Consider the following 7,560-nt stretch of genomic DNA (forward strand, 5'->3'; position numbering starts at 1 on the left):
CCATTTGTTTTTAAAACTTGGCCCTGTGCACCCAGATTTGTCTTTCTTCAATTTTACTAGTCTTAGACATTGCCAGGTCTTGTTATTATCTGCTTTGCCTAGTGTTTTTTTATCTACTGGCCATGTATTACTTGGCCTTGCCATGTGTTTATAATAATTATTAAGAATATTCTTCAGACAGATGTTTAGTCTGGAATTAGCATTTTTATCTACCTTTCAAGTCCTTCTTAAGATATGCAGATGTTGTTTGTTGGTGTTAAAGCTTCTGTCACAGGATATAAGCTGCTACAAGTAAAGCTGCCTTTTGCAATTGACTGACAGTGATTTTGTCAATGGCGATAGTGTTCAAGTGGTGCTCCAGATGTTTTGGCATTGTGCTCAAGACACTATTACTACTGATGCTATCTTTGCTTCTGTTTCTACTTCTATTTGCAGGTCTTTGTAATTTATTATTTTCTTCAGTTATTCCTCTTTTATTCTGCTGTCTCCAGGTATTGCCACATCCACTATGAGGCAGATGCTTGTCTGTTTCAATTTGAAAGTTCCAGAGCCCTTTAGCTTTTTCTTTTTCTATTACCATGTCTATGTTTAGTAGTCGTAGTATATAACTGTCTGTACATTATTTAAGGTTCAGTTAAACGGTTTATTATGTCAAGTGGCCTTCTTATTTAATGTATAGAAGAGCACACATTCTTCAAAGATTTTGATAATAGCAGCTCTTACTGCAGAGATACAGAAATAGCAAGTACATATATACACAAATTGCCAATTCTAAGAAAAAAAAAGTTCTTTCTAGCACCCCAAAATAACTTTAGTTGATAAATACGTGTATGGTGAAAAACATGGTATATATTCCATCAGACCATGTTATCAACTTGATCAGATTATGCATGTATAATGAAACTGTATATAAACACATCTGAATCTAGAGGTTTTTGAAGAGAAGAGAACAATTGGCTGTGGAAAATCGTTCACTAAAACAGAATAAATAAGTGATAATGTGCAAGAAACCCATAGTACCTCTCCAGCCCTTGAGTACCAGAAATGCCCAGCAATACTCTCCGAATCTCCATACAACCAAAGAGGGGGAAAAAACCAAAAGTAATAGAGATACTTTGTTAAGGGTCCTAATCACAGTCCTGTCAATTCCATAATGAAAAGCCAATTAATCCCTAGCACTGCATTTATTATATAGAAGTAATATGGTATTTCTACCTGGCCAAATCAAGAATCTTAGAAACATTGGGAAACCCTTAGTAACTATCCAGGTAATTTTTAGAAGGTGCCTCAAACAATCAAAAGTGCTCTTTGATAATTATAGGACATGATGTACTATATTATCTAAGCAGTGAACTGTTTCATAGACTGAACATGTGTAACCAGAGCTACTTTTTCTGAAAGATTCATGATATTTACAACCAGTCAGTTATAATATTTGTGACTGAGGAGTTGCAGTTTACAACAGAAGGTAACAACTAGCCAACTTGCTTGTTCTTGTAACACTTAACTGGGATTAACTAGGAAAATGAGAAAATATCCCAGAGGAAGACATTGGTAAACAATCTTTGTACTGTTGCTGAGAAAACTACATGAATTTATCCACAAAGTCACCAGGAGTTAATATTGCCTTGAAGAACTCTTGTACAAGTTAACTCCAAAAGAGGAAAGGAAAGAAGGCTATAAAGTAGAGAAAAGAATAGTGTATTTCAACAGATAAAAAATAAAATCCTGATATTTTTTTATAAACAACATCAAGAAATATTGTAAACTCTGAACCGTTGCATAATACAGATTAAATAAGAAAGGATCAATACAATATTAAATAACACTGTAATGTGACCATTGCTGTTACCAAAAACAGGGGAGATTCTGGATTTTATTCATTCTTGATTTAATTATTTGATTTTATAACTTTTATGGAAATATTGTAACCTGCCAATGCCAACAGTTTATATGATGATGATAAATAGACATAATATATCAGAAGTGTCAAACTCGCAATGTCACGTGATGTGTCACGACATATTGTGACTTTTTTTTTCCATTGCTGGCAATAGGGTGGGTGCGGTTTCACCATGACGCATCCAGCCCACGGGCCACCAGTTTGACACCCTTGTACTATATGGAAATATATAAAGGAAATTCATATACTAAATACAATAGTAAAGATACAATCATAAAAATTATAATGACATGTTAATCCTGAATTTCCTTGCTATTACCTTATGCTTTTCAAACAATCTTTCCAAAAAATATGGGATTCCTTGAAATTACCCAAGATTCCTCAATGAAAAGAGCAGTAGTTGTTTTCTAATATCCATTACAATCCAAAAGCCATTCTACAAATCTTTTTGTGTAATTTGGTATCACCACATCATGACTATTGTGTTCTAGGCACAGCTCTAGATTCATGTGTGGGTCAACAGTATAAACGGTCCTAGATCTTCTTTGGTGAAGATGATTAATCAGGCAAATCAATATTCAATTCAAATAAAACCTTGGCATCACATAATGAAGAGCAAAATAGTGATGTTTGACACAAACCATCCATTTCTCTATCTTCCTTTGATAACCTGATGTAGTTTTCAGTGTTCAAGTTTCTGTCTACAGAATTTCATCACTTTTTTTCCTCCGAAAGCACTTGTATGAAAGATATTTTGTGTTTACAGACTTCGGGGGGAAATAGGCTGGATAGAAAACTTATAGTAAAGGTTTTATATGCACATTGAAACTCCCCCTCATTACAGACCACCAAGTTAGGTTTTTATAACACATATTACATCAAAACAAGGAGAAAAGAAGTATTTGGCCTTTGTTCTCAAAAGGACTAAAATAACAAATCAAGAATAAATATGGCCTATAGCTTACAAAAGTCCTTTACCCATATTGCTAATGAAATGATGGCTGAAAACTGATTTCCTTCCATTTAGAAAGAGAAAATCCTCACCATCATCATTAGGTCCTGTGCAGAGCAGATGGGGCAACAAGTATTTTCCAGCAGAGAAAATCAATGACATTTTTAACATAGGCCCTAGATGGGCTAGCTAGCATAAAGAAACAAAAAGAAAAATGCCTGCAATCTCCAAGCACATGAAAAGACCCAATCTCCTTTGTATCACTGCCTCATCTAACACAGGTGCCTAACCGGACAATTGGCTAAGTAAATGAAAATTAATCTCCAGTGCCATAATTAAAGTCTGCCATAAGAATAGCAAATCGCGGGTTTAAAAGGGAAAAGTTAGGTAGTACCAACTGACCGACCACAAAATGGAGCCAAAAAGAAGGCATAGGTGCAAGCTGAAATTCATGAATCAAATCTGATCAAATTCATCCATTTATAAAGTGACCGTAGACAAGCACTCTCTTTCCAACCATTGTTTACAAGCACACGTATTATTCCCCTAGAAGGCTTTGGGGTTTGTACGACCTCAAATACTTTGCACATAACACACAAGGATGTACAATAACACAGCTCTCATTTAAAAGCTACACATAATTTCTAAGAAAGACTGCAAGCTGCTTTGTTAAGTCTCACTTTTCCCCACAGAGAGAAAAATCAGTCGTTCTTATCACATTCTGAAATCAGGTTTATATACATTTTCATCTGTTCCTTGTTTGTCATTACTTCTATTTTCCACCACCATTTTTCTCTGTTGCTTTCTTTGATTCAGTTTTAGATTACAATTTTATTGCAAGGATTTGACTTTATGCTATTACTCTGAAAAGCATCATTCATGCTGAAAGCTATATATAAATTAATTGTGTCATGGGGATATACTGGCCCATCATACTAATATTCACCAATTTAATGCATATGTTGTTTCACCAATATGAAGTTCACTGAGCACCAGGAAAAGCTCTAGCAAAATACATCACTGAATACATGTCTATTTCAGTGTATTTGAGTATGCTTTTTAAAACATGAACATTTAATATTAAATACTGCTATTTGTTCAAAAATACTTTATAAGTTTAATAGGAAACCTATTAAGATTCAGAACACAAATGCTTCAACAGAATATTAAAATTGGACAATTTAAGCCATTTACAGCACTTAGCTATTTAAGTAATCATTTGCATTTATTGTATATTTTTTTAAAAAAAATATTTAGTGTAGGAGTTAAAAATCCCTTATCCATGAAATACCATTTTCAGGGTCCTCTATCAATCCAGATCAATACGTGTTTATTTTAGCAGTGCATTTTAAAAAAAAATCCACAAAAGTTAGAAGGCAGAAGAGAGCAATATTCTCTGCTTCTCTTTTCTGGCAACCTACCTCTGAAATACACAGAAATTAATTTATTATCTATCTGCATAGAAATCCTGCCTGCCTGTCTGTGCCAGCTGAGTCACCTTGGCCCAGTCACCCCTCTCGGCCCCAGCAAGTAGGCAACAGGAAACCATGTCTGCAGAGAACACCGATGAGGAAATCGCACCTGACATAATGAAAAGAAGTAGATACTGCTTTGCCTAATCAATTGTGCAGTAAGTCCACAAGTCTATCAAGAGATATACCGAAATAATCTGTCAAGGAAACAAATTTAATTTCAGATTAGCGAGGGGTTATTTGGGAAATGGAGCAAAGCTCAGAAGACAATCCAGCTAAGAACATCTTCAGATCCGATAACTATCAAATGCAATATCCAATGAAATGTAATGTGTTCAAAACTATTTTAACCATTTAAAGAATGCAGTTTCCTTATGAAATGTGAAAATCATAAAAAGAATCCCAAAGCGCAGAAAGCTATATATTAAAATATATACAGGACTTTCATGCATGCTAGGGTTACTTGTTAAGACAGGCACAGTAGCCACGTTAATAGCCTTTGTGGGTGGGTGGGCGGGTGGGTGGCGAGGGAAATCTGCAGCGCTCCACCTAGCCCAATATATGGCTGCCAAAGATTTTAACTCACATGAGGCAGAGGCAGATGCAGAGTGTCACTCCAGTCTTGAAGGAGTTACACTGGACTCTCCTGTCAAAAAGAAAGAATCAAACTGACTTTAAAAAAATGCAGCAGTGGTGATGTATTAACACCAATATGCTTGCCTAAGCTACTGGCTTGAGGACAAACAAAAACCAGCCAGTGAGACATAATTTATATTTCCTGATCTATAGGCAAGATCCCATATTCAAATGACAAAACGCTCTTAGATTCAGACACAGAAAATTTGCAGGAGGCTTTAGCACAAAAGGGGTGGTGTGTTTGTATGAATTATGCTCCTATGAAGATTTTTTTTTTTTAAAAAAATAGACCTCTGATCCAATTACATAGTGTTATTTCAGTAGCAATATAGAATATATAATAAAACATTAACATCAACTTGAGGTCATTGTTTGCTCTATATGACCTGGTTTAATTAAAATAGTTGACTTTTTCCCATTTCCTGTACCACAAAAGCCAATTTAGTGCACATTGGAAGGAAAGAGAACAGCAGTGCATATATAATACTCATGTCAGGATTCCGAAAGAAAATAATACACCTATTTATTGAGACATATGCTGCAATAAATGTTGAAATAGAACAGAACAGAATAGAATACTTTATTTGGCCAAGTGTGATTAAACACATAAGGAATTTGTCTCCAGTGCAGAAGCTCTCAGTGTACATGCAAAGCAGCAGAATAATGAAAACCATCATCATCATCATCATCCCAATAGGAGAGGAAAATAAGAACGATGATAATGCTACAATCATGTTACTTGGGTAAAAGACACATAGACACTAGACAGCAATGTGAGAATGTTCAGCAATGTTCAGCAGAGTGAAGGCCTGAGGGGGAAAAAGCTGCCCCTGCCTCTAGTTGTCTTGGCATGCGATACCTTATAACTGCCTCCTGAGGGAAAAAGCTGAAACAGTTTGTGTCCAGGATGTGAGGGGTCTGCAGGTATCTTCTCAGCCCTCCTTCTGACCTGCACAATATACAGGGTTTTTTTCGGGAAGGCAGGCTGGTTGCAATTATTCTTTCTGCAGTCTTGACTATCCGTCCTGTTTGGTTGCTGTACCAAACCAGACAGTTATAGAAGTACAAATGACAGATTCAATAATTCCTCTGTAAAACTGTATCAACAGCTTCTGGGGCAGTCTGAAATTCATGAGTTGATGCAGGAAGACTATTCTTTGTTGTACCTTTTTAATGATGGTTCCAATGTTAAGTGTCCATTTCAAGTCCTAGGATATTATAGAACCCAAAAATTTGAAGGACTCTACTGTTGATACTGTGCTGGCAAATATGGGAAGAGGTGGTAAAATAAAAGGTCTCCTCCTAAAATCCACTCTCATCTCTACAGTATTAAGTGTAATGGCATGTTAATAAATGTTAAATCAATCACAAAACCTATGGGGGTATCAAGCAGAATAAAATAAGAATACAGAAAAATTATGAACAACTCACTCCTACCAGTGCATGATGACTTCCTCATTTATCAGCCGGAAGAATCAAATCCAGGGAGCCTCCACTGGCACTTGCACAACATCTGCCCAACAATTTTAACATCGTTGCCCAATGGAGAGCCAAATGGGTCACTGAACGCCCTGACATAGGAAGACATATAAATGACCCTACAAAGAAGGGGCAGGCTTTGAAATACCATGTCAGCAATGGACAATTCTGAATAAGATTTGCACCTCACACAGTATCTGCTGGGACTCTCTGTATAAATGGGGCAGCGTATCCTCTCCTCGGTGTGACTGCGCGGACCCATGTCAAACTGTAGATCAAATTGTGACCAGCTGTAAGCTGAGAGCATATACTAGTCCAGTATCTGATTTTTTTTAATATAAACAGTGCTGCTCTTCAATGGTTAGATGGCCTAGACATTGGCATTTGAATATAGACATTTTTAACATTTATATTTTTCTGTGTTTTACCAATCTGGGTGAAATATTAACATTGCTAATTCATATATAATATGCCATACGCTGTATAAATAAAGAATATTGAGAATAAAAAATTATGAAGATCAGGAGCTGATGATTGGTGATTGATGACTGCACTTGGAACACTTCTGGAAAGGGTAAGAGTTGCAAGTCCCATGGAAAGTTTGGGAAATTTTTATTTTAAAATTGTAAGATCTACTGGCTTTCACAATAGTTTTTATGTTTTTTCTCAGAATTGTAGAAAATATGCTGCTGATTTTTAGCAATATGGTTGGAAAGGGATGTAGGAACTTAGGGGCTACATATGGTCATAGAGACTTAGAATATCCACTCCTTAGAGTGGTGGCCATAAGGACAATAGTGTCAAACATGACTAAAGAAGGAGCTTACTCTTTAAATTTCTTATAAATGTAGAAGTATATTGAGAAACGCTGACAGAAAGGAGAAATAGGAAGATGAAGTAATAGTTTTTGTGATATTTACCTTTGCAAGAATCACCTGATACATTACGAAATATAAGCCAAGCCTAATGTTTGTGCATCATTTCTGAGTAAACGTGTGATGAATTGCATGTTGTAAATTACTAAAATTTATCTAAGAAGTACTTTGTAAGTGAGATGTTTCCATATTTATAAACATAAGAGCATTTCCATTGATAAAATTCAAAGATGCTGCTTATGT

The sequence above is a fragment of the Vipera ursinii genome (assembly GCF_947247035.1).
Source record: "Vipera ursinii genome assembly, chromosome: 5".
In the NCBI taxonomy this organism is placed as follows: Eukaryota; Metazoa; Chordata; class Lepidosauria; order Squamata; family Viperidae; genus Vipera; species Vipera ursinii.